The 15,469-nt window shown below is 34.2% G+C and overlaps 1 protein-coding gene across 1 annotated transcript in view; it reads right to left on the reverse strand.

The window, feature by feature from the left end:
- Positions 1-15,469, reverse strand: part of LOC131845215 (GAS2-like protein 3) — a 136,948-nt gene that overhangs the window by 57,601 nt on the left and 63,878 nt on the right. Inside the window, exon 2 of the mRNA XM_059194259.1 lies at positions 4,217-4,264. The gene's annotated coding sequence lies outside the window, so the exon portion shown is untranslated. The remainder of the gene's footprint in view (positions 1-4,216; positions 4,265-15,469) is intronic.

The following is a 15,469-nucleotide window of genomic DNA, read 5'->3' on the forward strand; positions in this document are numbered from 1 at the left end:
GTATCATGAGTGAGTGTTTGTATCGGTCTGGTTGTTTTATATTTATATCAGTAGGCTGGTATAGAAGCTATTCTTGGAGGCGGTTGAGCACGCCTCTTTACTTTGATGTTTGCAGGTTCGATTCCTCGCACGACGCAAACATTTGTATTCATGAGTGAGTGTTTATATCAGTCTGGGTGTTTTATATTTATGTCAGTAGTCTAGTACCAACAACATAAGCTATTCTTGGAGTAGGTAAGTGTTGTGTGAATTGTCCCCAGTCCCAAGCTAAGTAGAGCTTATATTTGGTTAATAGATATGAATAATGAATGCATCGTTTTGTAAATACATAGGAAACACCAATACTTACATAAAATCATATCTAAATATATATAACTCAAAGGTGACTGACATAGTGATCTATCAACGCACAGCCCAAACCACTGGACGGATCGGGCTAAAATTTGGCATGCAGGTAGATGTTATGAGGTAGCCATCCGCTAAGAAAAGATTTTGATTAATTCTACCCCCAAGGGGATAAAATAGCGGATGAAACTTTGTCAATATTAAACCGATCGGGCTGAGACTTTGCATGCATAAAGCTACTATGTCGTAGGCATCCCCTAAGAAAGGATTTTGATAAATTCCACCCCTAAGGGGATAAATTAGCGCGAGCGGAGACGCGGGCAAAAGGTAATTTATAATTAATAATCGTTTGCATTGTGCAAGGAATCGAACCCGCAACCATCCGAATGTAATGCAATGTGTTAAACCACTAGACCACCGAGACCGTCAAATACACTACGCGGTGGTCCTCAATTATACTGTTACCACTTAACGACCATCACTCATAATATATTGTGCAGTTGTGCATCATACAAGAATAAATCAGGGTTGTCACAAATGTTCAAAATATGTGTTCAGTACATGAACATATTATAAGTTTTTATTTAATACAGTTTATATGTTGATTATGATCAATTTTTATTTATTTATAATTACCAACATATACAGGACATGAACAATATTAAAAAAGTAAAAAATAAAACTAAGTTCAGAAGGCGGTCTTATCGCTGAAGCAATCTCTTACAGACAACCTTCGGTAAGAGAGTATTTACAAAAAAAAAAATTATATACACTTATATAAATCTTACATATAAAATTCTCGTGTCACAATGTTAGTTACCATACTCCTCCGAAACGGCTTGACCGATTTTTATGAAATTTTATATGCATATTCAGTAGGTCTCTGAATCTATTTTAATACCCCTAAGTGACCTAGGCTTTTTATTTTATTTTTAGACAATAATTTTTATATAGTGACTTCAAAAAATGTATACAACCCTAAATTTTCACCCTTCTATGACCAACCCCTATTTTTTAATAGCGATTTTAATTCACATGGTAAAACAGAGTATGCGGTATCAGCTAGTCTTACATATAAAATTCTCGTGTCAGATTGTTAGTTACCATACTCCTCCGATAGGATTTGACCGATTTTTATGAAATTTTATATGCATATTCAGTAGATCTGAGAATCGGCTACTATCAATTTTTCATACCCCTAAGTATTGTTTACCCCAACTTTTTTTTACATTAATTTTTATGGCAAAACAATGCTTGCCGGTATATACCTACTTCACTTACAACAGAGAAAACTCTTTCAGCAAAAACATCTGAATCCGCAAATAATTTTCAATTTAGTATAGTTATACTAAAATATATTCACATTACAAAAACGTGACATTCGAGCGATTTTCAGTAGGGAGTCGTGACCTATTAAGAAAGAAATTCAAAGAGACAAATATTCTCACAGTTGCTTCTCAACATATTTGACGACCTTGTTGGTATAGTGGTTTAGCAAAGCGCTTTACTTTCGATGGTCGCAGGTTCGATTCCTCGCACGGCGCAAATATTTGTATTCATGAGTATGATTTTTTGTATCGGTCTAGGTGTTTTCTATGTATATTATGTATGTATATATATATATAATTATATATATCTAAGTATTTATATTATTTATTGTCTTTGTCTATTAATGTAATAAGTGCAATAAAGTATAAAGTATATATATATAATTGGCAACCCTATCGCAAACACGATACCTACAGCCAATACAATATACGGCCGGCCTGTTAATTGTTGGACGCACAGCTCAAGTGTTCTTTTAATTACTGTTATTAACTGTCAAAAACAGTTGTGAAAAATAAACAGTACCACGACGACGGTGGGCCGCGGCGACTCCGCGGAACAAGGTGGCCGATGCATCGGTCCGGATGATAAAATAAATAACGGAGTCCCATACACGGAGAACACTCCGCCAAATTGCCCGGTGCCCTTTAGAATATTAAAAAAATTAAACGAGCGTATTAAATTTATTGTACAGACAATAATTAACATTCATTAAAAAAATCGTAATATCTTTATTCATGTAGGTCTATTACAGACTCTTATGATATGAAATCTACCGTCAGTTCGAAATGATTTCGAGATGAGAAGAACTGATGAGAAACACAACTCGTATTCATTTCAAATAAATGTTTAAATTGACAATACATAAATAGATAGACAAAATATACTTTTTTTCTTATCATAAGAAAAAAAAGGTTCTGGATATCAGAAGCGTTTGTACTTATGGAACGAAATATTGAATGAATTATAGATTAATATGACATTACAACCGTATATTGATCTAAGCACATAATTTTCCCCCCGTCCAAATCAAACGGGGACCGATATTACGACGGCCTAAGCTGAGGTTCGAACCCCTAGCGGTGCCCTCAGACTAAAGTCGTATCCGTCAGGCGAGAGTTGGCCTTCAGCCGCTCCATGAGTCCTTCCGCGGGTTTGGAGTGCCATCTGCACTCGCCCCCTATCGTCCGGTGAAGCTATAAGGCCAGTTGCGGACAACAGCATTAGAGTAGTCCGAAAAAAAATGTTTGACAGTTGGCTGAAGTTTATTAAACAGAATCTCTACGATTCTGTTTAATAAACTTCAGCCAACTGTCCCCTGTTCCCAGGACATGTCCTAGTTTTTGTAGTGTCCTGGGACGTCCTGAATAGTTTTTAAGCAGAACTCACGCAATTTTAATACACGAAATCCTAAAGATATAAAAATATCTGGCAAAACCTTACAAATGTTCGTATTGACGCGTGAGTGCATGGTACGGGGCGTGCGGAATTACGAGCTACTTTCACGACTCCTTGCTAAGTTGCTAATCAATACAGCAATTAGTTTTAATTAGGCATCGATGACATGGATGAGTTTCTTATATCTTTTTAGCATCTCACGTTTATACATCTATGTCTCACCTATTTCTGCTGACAAGACGTTTGTTTCATAAGCCTTTGATGAAGTTTTCTTTTGTCTTTATAGCATAGGGCACAAACGAGCATGTGGCTCACCTGATGGTAAGTGATTACCGCCGTCCATGAGCACGCGTAATACCAGGGGAATTGCAAGTGCGCTGTCGGCCGTTTAGAAAGGAATAAGCTCTTTTCTTGAAGGTTTCAATATCGTATCGGTTCGGAAATACCATTGCTGGAAGGTTATTTCCTAAAAATGTCAACATATTATGCAAAATTTAAAATTATTTATTTAGGTAACATAAGTTTTACTAAGCTAGTTGTTGAATCCGTAAATGCCAAATGGTTTGAAAACGGTTCGACCATTTGGCTTGAGGCGAGACTTCCCATCGCTTTTTGTGTTCAACCGAATATACCTTTTCTTATTTTTAGTTTCTCTATCCACCCAAAGGTAGTCTGGAAGAAATTGCTTAGCGCTAAAACCGCCTTTTGTACCAGTTAATGTAAATTTACTATTTAATTATTTTTTGTTCTGTTGGTTCCACAAAGAGTATAATAAATATATATATATATCTACATGATGCCCACGCCCACCTTTTACCACCACACCGCTCGTCATCGGCAGGGAATTTATCCCCACACGCTGGAACCTAAGTGGTTTCGAACAGTGCGGTTTTAGAGGAGCTTCCTCCCGCGTACACTTAGATTGTGGAATGAACCACCTGCCGAGGTTTTCTCGAGAGATTAGGTACATATAAATGTCGGTTACCAGTTTCCATCAGGTAGGTCCTTTAGTTTGTGTGCATTACTAGTTCTTTGTAATGTAATGTAAGTTAGACTCCATTTGCCGCAATTTTATGTAATATGATAGTTCTTTTTTATACTACGATGGTAGCAATAAGAGAGTAGAATTTATAAATAGTGAACTTACCGCTTCTTAAAGCATCAGTGCGCCCAGCATCCTACAGGCAATGGTGACCTGGAACAACGTGGTTTGTTAGTCTACAGAATCTTATATATTTTTCACTCATTGTTGCTATTCAAAAATATTTATTTAGGAACCCGCGACATCTGTTTCTTTTAATTAAATATAGTTTATATTCATTTCTATGTCTGTCATGACAGTTTATATTCATCCGGCTCGAAGGACCATAAAGATATATGAGTTTGCTGTGACCCAAACAACCTGGATGCTATGATGTAGAATAGAATAGAATAGAATAGAAAATTATTTATTCAAATAAACTTAATTTAAGCACTTTTGAATAGTCATAACAATTTGTAACTACCACTCGTTCGGAAAGCTATCTCATCAAATTGTAAAAAATGTTAGTTTGGTGTATCTACCGTATTTATATTCATATGCATGTAGTAAAAAACTATTATTTCAATATTACAAACAGGCACTCCAAGTTTATTTATACGTATAGATGTATACTAAGCTGAGTTTCTTGTCAGTTCTTCTCATCTCGAAATCATTCCGAACTGATGGTAGATTTGATATATCATAAGAGTCCGTGATAGACCTACATGAATAAAGATATTTTGAATTTGAATTTGAAAGAAACGTGAACTATTTTTGGTAATGACTGATTTGATGCATTTTGAAAATAACGCTGACTGCGCACGAGTGCAAAGCACGTAAACCGTAGACTTTCTAAATATTAGCGAATTTTGCCCGATGCATCGCGTGCACTGACCCACAGATACTCAGAGATGCAAATCAAACTGGAGCCGCGACTTTCTCCGTTCGATTACCATTGATGCATTCGATGTTTTCACAGATAGATCTGTATGTATCAATCTTTGCTAACACGCTAAGCTCCAGGAAACAAACATTCCTAAGTTGTTTAAAAAAATAGCTTCTTTACATACGAACCTAGTAATAAAACATTCCTAAGTTGTGCTAAAAAAAATCACGATTTCCAGACGATCCGAAATTAATATTTTCAATCAAAATATGTATTGACTAGCTTTTGGTCGCGGCTTCGCTCGTGTTAATTTATCCCCTTAGGGGTAGAATTTATCAAAATCCTTTCTTAGGGGATGCCTACGTCATAGTAGCTTTATGCATGCAAAGTCTCAGCCCGATCGGTTTAAAATTGACAAAGTTTCATACAAACTTTCATCCCCTATTTTATCCCCTTGGGGGTAGAATTAATCAAAATCCTTTCTTAGTGGATATTTCTAAGCAGCACATTGCTAGCAACCTTGTCTTAATAATAATATAAACGCGAAAGTTTGTGAGTATGGATGTTTGTTACTCTTTCACTCAAAGACTACTGAACGGATTTTGATGAAACTTTACAGTCATATAGCTTATACATCAGAATAACATATAGGCTATAAATTTCACGGGTGAAACCGAGAATACGCCTAGTAAGGTCATAAGTCTAGATTAAAAGTGCTTAAATCAAATTTATTTAAATAAATGATTTTCTATTCTATTCTATTACTAAGATATCAAGAATCTTCCCCCCCCCCCCTGCTTGAGGGGTAGGCCCGAGCGACAATATGTTTTACGATGTTCGTGACTTCGCAACACTAGTCGATCACTAGTAGATCACTTTCGATCAGAAATATAATCATAAAAAAATGATTTATTGTATTTCTAAACGACACAAAACTTTCCCGCGAAATATTATTGTCAACAAATTCCTTCATTAAGTCAATTTTTTATAATAACATACCAAACAGGTTTCTTATATCTCATCTTGATTACATAGTATAAAACAAAGTCGCTGTCGCTGTCTGTCCGTGCCTATGTAGGCTTAAAACTTTAAAACTATGCAACGGATTTTGGTTTTTTTAATAGATTGAGCGAGTCTCGAGGAAGATTTATATATATAATACATGTACACCCGTGCGAAGCCGGCGCGAGTAGCTAGTACAGTATAAAACAAAGTCGCTGTCGCTGTCGCTGTCTGTCCGTCCCTATGTATGCTTTTATTAAATCTTAAAAACTACGCAATGGATTTTGAAGCAGTTTTTTTAATAGATAGAGTGATTGAAGAGGAAGTTTTATACGTATAATACATGTACACCCGGGCCAAGCCGGGGCGAGTAGCTAGTATTATATAACACGTATAATATACCCAGACCACTACACACAATAATGCCCAAGAATACAAATGTTTGTACTGTATATAATACATGTACACCCGTGCGAAGCCGGGGTGGGTAGCTAGTGTATATGATAAATTCAAATTCATGCAAATAACTTTTTATATAGACAATTTATAAGTTTATTGAATAACAATTTTTTTTATAATGAATCAATCAATATAGTAATAATAATAATAATATAATAATAATCTCAGGACAATTCACACAGCGCCATCTAGACCCAAGTTAAGCTAGCTAAAGCTTGTGTTATGGGTACTAGATAACTGATAAAAATACATAGATATTTTTTTTCGTAAATACATACATATTACACATAGAAAATACCCAGTCTGATACAAACAATCCTACTCATGAATACAAATGTTTGTGCTGTTCGAGGAATCGAATCCGCGACCATCGGATGTAAAGCGGTATACTAGACCGCTAGACCACCGAGGTCGTCATGATAAATTCAAATTCATGCAAATTACATTTTGTATAGACAACTAATAAGTTTATTGAATAACAATTTTTTTTATAATGATACAATCAACAGTTTTTATATAAGAAATATTTGTTACATACATAAGATGGTAAAATATTCTATAGATAAGTACCATGATAACTTATGTGGGTTAATGATGAGAGAAATTAATGACTTTACCGTCATAATGTAATATTTATCACAGTTATAAAATAACCACAGTTTCGCTCGCAGTGTTATGGGTATCAGACAACTCATATAAATATTTTTTTGTAAATACATATATAATATACATAGAAAACACCCAGATCAATACAAACAATCATACTCAACTCATACCTAAATGTTTGTACCGTACGAGGAATCGAACCAGTAACAATCAGAAGGCGTGTGATAAACCGATAAACCACCGAGGCCGTCATTCAATCGTTGTCAACATACATACATAGAGAAAGTTCCTTACGGTGAAGTAAGATTATAGAATACTAGTTGTGCCTGCGGTTTCACTCGCATGGTACTTGAAACCTATGTATAAGCTATAACTGTGAAGTTTCATCAAAATCAGTCCAGTAGTTTTCGCGAGAAAGAGTAACAAACATGCATCCATTCTATCCATCCATACTCACAAAATTTCGTGTCTATAATATTAGTTAGATCAGGTCAGGTCAGGATCAGGATCAGACATGTCAAAGTACCAGGTACTCATAAGTAATAAGAAGTTATTTATAACATACGCAGGGACAAGAATCATGAGAAAATAGAGAGAAGTTTTTAATGGATGAGGTTTCTTAAGGATTATTGGTATATTTTAATTTTAGTATTCAGAGAAACTACTTTCAAAAGTGACAATAAAAATAGAAGGAAGTAAAATACTATATAAAACGCATATATAAAAAAATATTATAAAAGTCTAGTCTAGTCTAGATAATATTAGTTAGATCGACATGTCAAAGTACCAGGTACTCATAAGTAATAAGAAGTTATTTATAACATACGCAGGGACAAGAATCATGAGAAATTAGAGAGAAGTTTTTAATGACTGAGATTTCTTAAGGATTTTTGGTATATTTTAATTTTAGTATTCAGAGAAACTACTTTCAAAAATGACAATAAAAATAGAAGGAAGTAAAATACTATATAAAACGTATATGTAAAAAATATATAATAAAAGTCTAGTTAGAAATAGAAATAGAAATAATCTTTATTCAAATAAACTCATTACAAGCACTTTCGAATAGTCATATTTTGAGCAAGAAACTTGTGTGTTGCTCTTTTTAATAGATGTTTTTTTATATAAATAATTACAGTGATGTTACACTGTAATTATTATTATAAGTAAGAGGCATGCGACAATCAACATAGAAATCGCTACGCACTCATTATTAGTGTAATCAGATAATATTGTCAGTGCTATGTATTTAAAATTTTTCTACAAAAACATTATTAGTTAGATCGACATGTCAAAGTACCAGGTACTCATAAGTAATAAGTATTTATAAAATTCGCGGGAACAAAAATCATGAGAAAATAGGGAGAGACGTAGATAATATTTGACGCCGAGCCTTAACTAGCTGTACGGATTCACCCGCATGGAATTTGTAGCTCATGTATAAGCTATATTACTGTGAAGTTTCATCAAAATCCGTCCAGTAGTTTCAAACATCATTTAGTAAGTAACAGACATCCATTCATACTCACAAACTTTCGTGTTTATTATAATAATAATAATAATAAAAATATTTAATTTACAATATTTAAATTACAATAGTTGTAATGATGTGACAAAGTACCAAGTGCCCATAAATAATGAGAAGTTATTTATAACATACGTGGGAACAAGAATCATGAGAACATAGGGTGAGAAGTTGATACTATTTGCCGCCGACCCTTATGGGTAAATGAACACTATCGCTGTCGAACTATATTTGATAAGATATCAGACACCAGGGTCATCAGGGATCTGTCAATAGCGATATTAAAATGTTGTTTGTTTTGTATACCGTGTCCACATGGGAGGGTCACGACTATTTATACAAGTAGCTCAATGCATGGCAGCGTGTGTGATAATAGTAATTTTTAATTAATTTAATGTAATAGTACCTGTTCCCGCGGCTACGTCCGCGTGGAATTTAACTTTATTTTCCTAAAATAAAAGTAGCCTAAGCTACTCCTTATTACATCAGTTACTTGCCAAAAAAAGTCTCATCAAAATCGGTCTAGTCATTTAAAAATAGGGGATGGTGGTAGAAGGGTTCAAGGGTTCTAAAAACACAAGGTATAATAAAGTGATTTTTTTTTATTTCACGTGCTTAGGTGTCGTCTTTTTACATCTAATATTTCTATATCCGTTTCGTAGATATATTTAGATTATATATTTAAATGAGTTTGTATTATTATCTATATTATAATCAACAATGTCATTAGGATTTGTTCGCCTTGGCCGTGACTGTGTGGGCGGCGGGCGCGGCACGCGTACGATGACCAACTCTTACGATTTTGAGAGATTTAAGAGTAAACAGATGGTTAAAAAATCGTGTAACATATCGGTGAACTGTATTTGTATCAGAATAATCAAAACAAACAAACAAACGTAAGAATAAGAACGTAACGTAAACGTAAGATAAGTATAACCTCTAACATTTGACGACCTCGGTGGTCTAGCCGCGGGTTCGATTCCTCGCACGGCACAAACATTTGTATTCATGAGTATGATTGTTTGTATCGGTCTAGGTCTTTTCTATGTATAATATGTATGTATTTACGAAAAAAATATCTGTGTATATGTATCAGTTATCTAGTACCTATAACACAAGCTTTAGCTAGCTTAACTTGGGACTAGATGGCGCTGTGTGAATTGTCCTGAGATTATTATTATTATAACCATTTACCATCAGATGGGCCGTATGCCTGTTTGCCACCATAGTAGTATAAAAAAAAAGTACACTAAAATGCAGCAAAACATATCACGATGGTTACCAGAGGGTACCGCGTGAATTTGTCATGATGGACTGACTTGACCTCACGCTCAACTTATCATCCTCCACTGGTGCCCCGCCAGGGTAAACCGTTAGCGCTCCGGTCAGGCGGGGGCACCATTCTATTATCATCCACAACGTTTAAAAACACATGCAGTTAAAAAACAATAGTTATAAAGATTTAAACATAAAAATAATTATAGATAGATAGATAAAGTCTTTATTCACAATTACAGACACATAACATACATGAGATACAGAAAAAACACGAATTAATAAAAGAAATGTAGGTGACTTTATGTGCCGCAAAACTGAAAAGGTAGCCAACTCAGCATAATGCTACAGATAACTCTACAGCGCTGATATTCTGTTGGCTCCTTACTTATACTATACTTACTAATTAATGTTAATCATCATGGTCTACAGAATGCACTTCGCCGTATTAATCCTTATTACTCACCCCTCCCCCCGTACCCCCCTAGAAAGAATAGTCATCACATTTGTTTTTAATCTACCGTTCATTCGGAAAACTGTCTCATCACAAGAAGAACGAGCAAGAAAGTTATGCCTCCATACGCCGTAATGAAACTATCTCTAATAATTAAAAATAAGTAAGAAATTTACGTTTAATATTATTTTTAAACTTTCGTGTAGAATAGAATATAAAATCATTTATTCAAATAAACTTACATAGAAGCACTTTTGAATAGTCATCACGTTTTTTTTTAATCTACCGCTCATTCGGAAAGCTGTCTCATCACAAGAAGAACGAGCAAGAAACTTGCGTGTTGCTCTTTTAAATAATTTTATTATTACTTTACAATTTAAATTTAAGTGTGTGAATACAAACTACCGATTAGCACTAATTCAATTAATTAATCAAATAGAAAAAATATTGAATATACAATCAACTGGTTAAACAATTAATAAGAGGAAATCAGTCATAGTGATTAGTGCACCCAACACGAGTATGACGGATGAGCCAGCCATCACTGCGCTCGACCATATTTTAGGGAGCCCAATGACCCTACCCACCACGCCGCCACAAGTCTGGACATTTTAGTGAGAATGACTACTCAAAACACTAGACCACGTCATAGCCAGGAATAATACTGAGATATCCCGATAAAATCAACATACTTGGCGACCACGTGCAGCGGCCATACCTACCTACCGTGCCTACATTCCGGTGAGAGTGGAACTTTTTATAATTTGAAATTATTTCCGTATTATGAAAATATTGTTTACTATTTTTACTAACACCGCATTTTCTCAGATATCATCATTACATAGTATAAAACAAAGTCGCTGTCGCTGTCTGTCGTCCCTATGTATGCTTAATTCATTAAAACTATGCAACGGATTTTGAAGCGGTTTTTTTAATAGATAGAGTGATTCAACAGGAAGGTTTATATATATAATATATGTACACCCGCGTGAAGCCGGGACGAGTAGCTAGTGTTATATAAAATTCTCGTGTTACAGGTTTCGTGTATATACTTCTCCGAAACGGCTTGACCGAATTTGATGAAATTTTATATGTATATTTAGTAGGTCTGAGAATTAGTTTATAACTAATTTTTATATCCCCAAATGTTAAGAGTGGCTCACCCCAAATTTTTTTTTATTATTTTTTCGACAATAAGTTTTATGTTTATTTTTATATAATATGGCATTAAAACTAGCTTCAAAAACGATAATTTTCCATAGAAATAATCTATAAATCTATATACATATAAATAAAATTGGAATGTCTGTTTGTTATATTGAAATAATCGTTTTTATAACATATGAATATAAATACGGTTTGATAATTGTCTGTCTGTTTGTTCCGGCTAATCTCTGAAATGGCTAGACCGATGTTGACGGGACTTTTATTGGCAGGCAGCTGATGTAATAAGGAGTAACTTAGGCTACCTTTGTTTTAGAAAAAATCTTTTATTTTAGAAAAATAAAGTTAAATTCCACGCGGACGAAGTCACGTGTACAGCTAGTTAAGAATATAACTAAAACATCTTCTCTCTTATTAATATCATAACCTATTCAAATTGTAGGGACAAGCCTGCGTCAACTGTATCCGAGTGATTTAGTGAATACAGTAGTTGACCTCAGGGCGGTCTGAGGTCTGACGGGCGATGGGCCGAGCCTATTAGCAAATGACGTACGCTCAGTTTTCACTTTTCTATACAGCCTTAGAAACCGGAAGTTATGTTTGACAAGTACAAGGCGTTACTGGAAGTATACAAAAATAATTTATTCATGTAGGACATTTTAGCCGCTTATGAACGACAATTATTTTGTATTATATATTTTTTTCTACCGTCCAGTTCAGTATACAGATTCAATTGAGATGAACTGGCAAGAAACTCAATTGAATTTCTTTTTTTCTTTTTCAAAAGCCAGTTTATTTACAATGTATATTTATATAGGTGTCTATGTCTAACATTAAATGAAAATCCCGTGCATGAACAACTATTGCCTTGCACGTTTGTTATTAAGTAATCGTTTAGTGAGTAATAATAAATTAATATATATGTGTAAACTATATATATATATATATATATATGTAAAATAGGCTTTGCTCTTATATTGTAATGATATTGGTTTAATTGTAAATAGTAAGCTCTCAGTTCAATTAGCTTGGTCAATCAACCTATTGCTTTTTATGTAAACATAGTTGTATAGTATTTATTTATTTAGGATTACATCAATATTGTTTTTGTAAACAACTTGTATATTCTGTTACTAATATATATATATATACACTTAGTTCATATATCTATGTCGACGTCCAGAAGCCGTGGTTCGCACCAGTGCCAGTATTATGGATAAAAAAACGTTTCATTACATTTTTTTTTAAATCGATTTCTTGGTGGTGGTAAAAGATAGGCAAGCTTACATACATCTCAATTAATAGTCGCAATATTATTTTATTCAGAAATAGTTTTGCTTGTTCTGTCTCGAATTTAATGGTGAAAGTCCAAATCAACTAACAATATAGCAACTAGTGTTTATGTCAATTTATTTTCAATTCAAATCAGTTTTGTATCAATATTTGTGTGTATTTGTCAGTTATTTTACACTGTTAAGTTGTTTATTGATAAGACTTGACTTCAAGACCAATATTATTACTTGGCCACAGTAACGCGTGGCCGGCTCTGCTAGTTTTATATATACAATATTGAGTATATATAATGTAGTAATGTTTTATATATTTATTTATTATTTTGCACACAAATTTGTACACGGGTCGAACTTAACGCCTGATGGCATTCTCTATCAGTCAGTCGTGCTGATCAGAGATAATAAAATTTAAGTATCTTTTAATTAAAATATAATTAATAAAAACAAATCAAACATCTCAAGTTATTTTGAATGTCATAAATATTTATAGTTATTAATTAAGCTCGTCCGAGGTAGGGTTGCCAACTTTATTTGACAAAGAAAACGTAAAAACTGGTTTGGATAGAAAAAAAAAGTATTAGGAATAAAAAGTATTTTTTTTTATTCAAAACGTATCTCTGTGTACATTATTTAAATTACTAACCGGGTCTTAATACGAATAATTTTATGGCAAATAAAGGTATTTACCTCTCTCGACGTTTCGAGAGATTTAATAATATAAATAATGTATATTAAACACGAAAGTTAAAAAAAAAAGTATCTTTGTATATTTTTAACACTGGAGCTGTGACAAATGTTACAACACAACTCACAATTGACATATAACATTTGGTTCAGTAATTATGAATTGTTAAGTACCCATAATGAGTATTTTGTTTTACGCATCACAGTGAATGTTGAAAATAAAGTATTTTCGCATACTTTATGTAAAAGTATGATAATATGGTTGGCAGCCCTAGTTCGAGGCGCAGTCCGCGCCGGCGCGGCTGGCGGGCTCGTTACAAAAACACGCGCAAGGGCACCCACTATCATCTCTGTTATCCTGGTACACACACGCCCAACTCCATGTGTGGATGACATACAAATGGACAGGTGGACTCGCGATATAATAGTGATTAATATTTGACGGCCTCGGTGGTCCAGTTGTTTATTACACCGCTTTATTTACGATGGTCGCGAGTTTGATTACAGGCACGATACAATCATTTTTTTTATACCACGTAGGTGGCAAACAAGCATACGGCCCATCTGGTGGTAAACAATCACCGTAGCCTATAGACGCCTGAAACATGGGGGGTTCTAAAGAGTCGGTAATGCGTAAACACTACGCATTCTCGACCCTTAAGAAACCTTAATATACTCTTCTTGAGAAACCCCATGCTGTAATCTCTCGAGAAAACCTCAGCAGGTAGTTCATTGTGTTTTTTGTTTAATTATTTATCTATACATATAAATAAAATTGGCGTGTCTGTTTGCAATATTGAAATAACCGTTTTCTACTACATGCATATGAATGTAAATACGAAATTGTAAAAAATATTATTTTGGTGTATGTACATTTTTGTCTGTCTGTCTGTCTGTTTGTTCCGATTAATCTCTGAAATGGTTGGACCGATTTTGACGGGACTTTTATTGGCAGGTAGCTGATGTAATAAGGAGTAACTAAGGTTACTTTTATTTTAGAAAAAATCTTTTATTTTATTAAAATAAAGTTAAACTCAACGCGGACGAAGTCGCGGGAACAGGTAGTTTAAAATAACAATTATTCAAAAGAGCAACACACAAGTTTCATGCTTGTTCTTCTTGTGATGAGTCTACGTTCCGAATGCGTGGTAGAATAAAAAATATGACTATTCAAAAGTGCTTGTAATGAGTTTATTTGAATAAAGATTGTTTCTATTTCTATTTCACGTGTTTGTCACATGTTTTCTTTTATCTTTTTAGTACGGAACCGTAAAAATGTAGCTATATGACATACATAACCGTGTCAGTTAGAACGTCTTCCGTTTTACTAATTCCATTCACTTAGGTTCAAATTAAACTAACCGAGTTATGTAAACATTTATGTGTTTAATTGAAGGTGAATTAAATTATCACGGATTTGGAAACAGCATGCGTATCGGCACGCACGGACTGCGTTACTAGTCTATATATCATTACATAGTATAAAACAAAGTCGCTATCGCTGTTTGTCCGTCCCTTTTTAACGGATTTTGAAGCGGTTTTTTTAAATAGATAGAGTGATTCAGGAGGAAGGTTTATACTTTATATGTATAATACATGTACACACGAGCGAAACCGGGGCGAGTGGCTAGTATATATATATATATAAAGAACTAGCTGTCCCAGAATGTTGTTTTGTCATAAAAATGTAAGTACTAATATCGCTATTAAAAAATAGGGGTTGGAGATAGAAGGGTTAAAATAGGGTTGTAAATATTTTTTAATGTCACATAATATAAAAAAAATTAAAAAAATCTCAGGACAATTCACACAGCGCCATCTAGACCCAAGTTAAGCTAGCTAAAGCTTGTGTTATGGGTACTAAATAACTGATACAAATACATAGATTTGACGACCTCGGTGGTCCAGCGGTCTAGTACACCGCTTTACGACCGATGGTCGCGGGTTCGATTCCTCGCACGGCACAAACATTTGTATTCATGAGTATGATTGTTTGTATCGGTCTGGGTGTTTTCTATGCATAATATGTATG

Source organism: Achroia grisella, unplaced genomic scaffold (assembly GCF_030625045.1).
Source record: "Achroia grisella isolate CSIRO2021 unplaced genomic scaffold, CSIRO_AGI_Agris_v1 utg460, whole genome shotgun sequence".
Lineage (NCBI taxonomy): Eukaryota > Metazoa > Arthropoda > Insecta > Lepidoptera > Pyralidae > Achroia > Achroia grisella.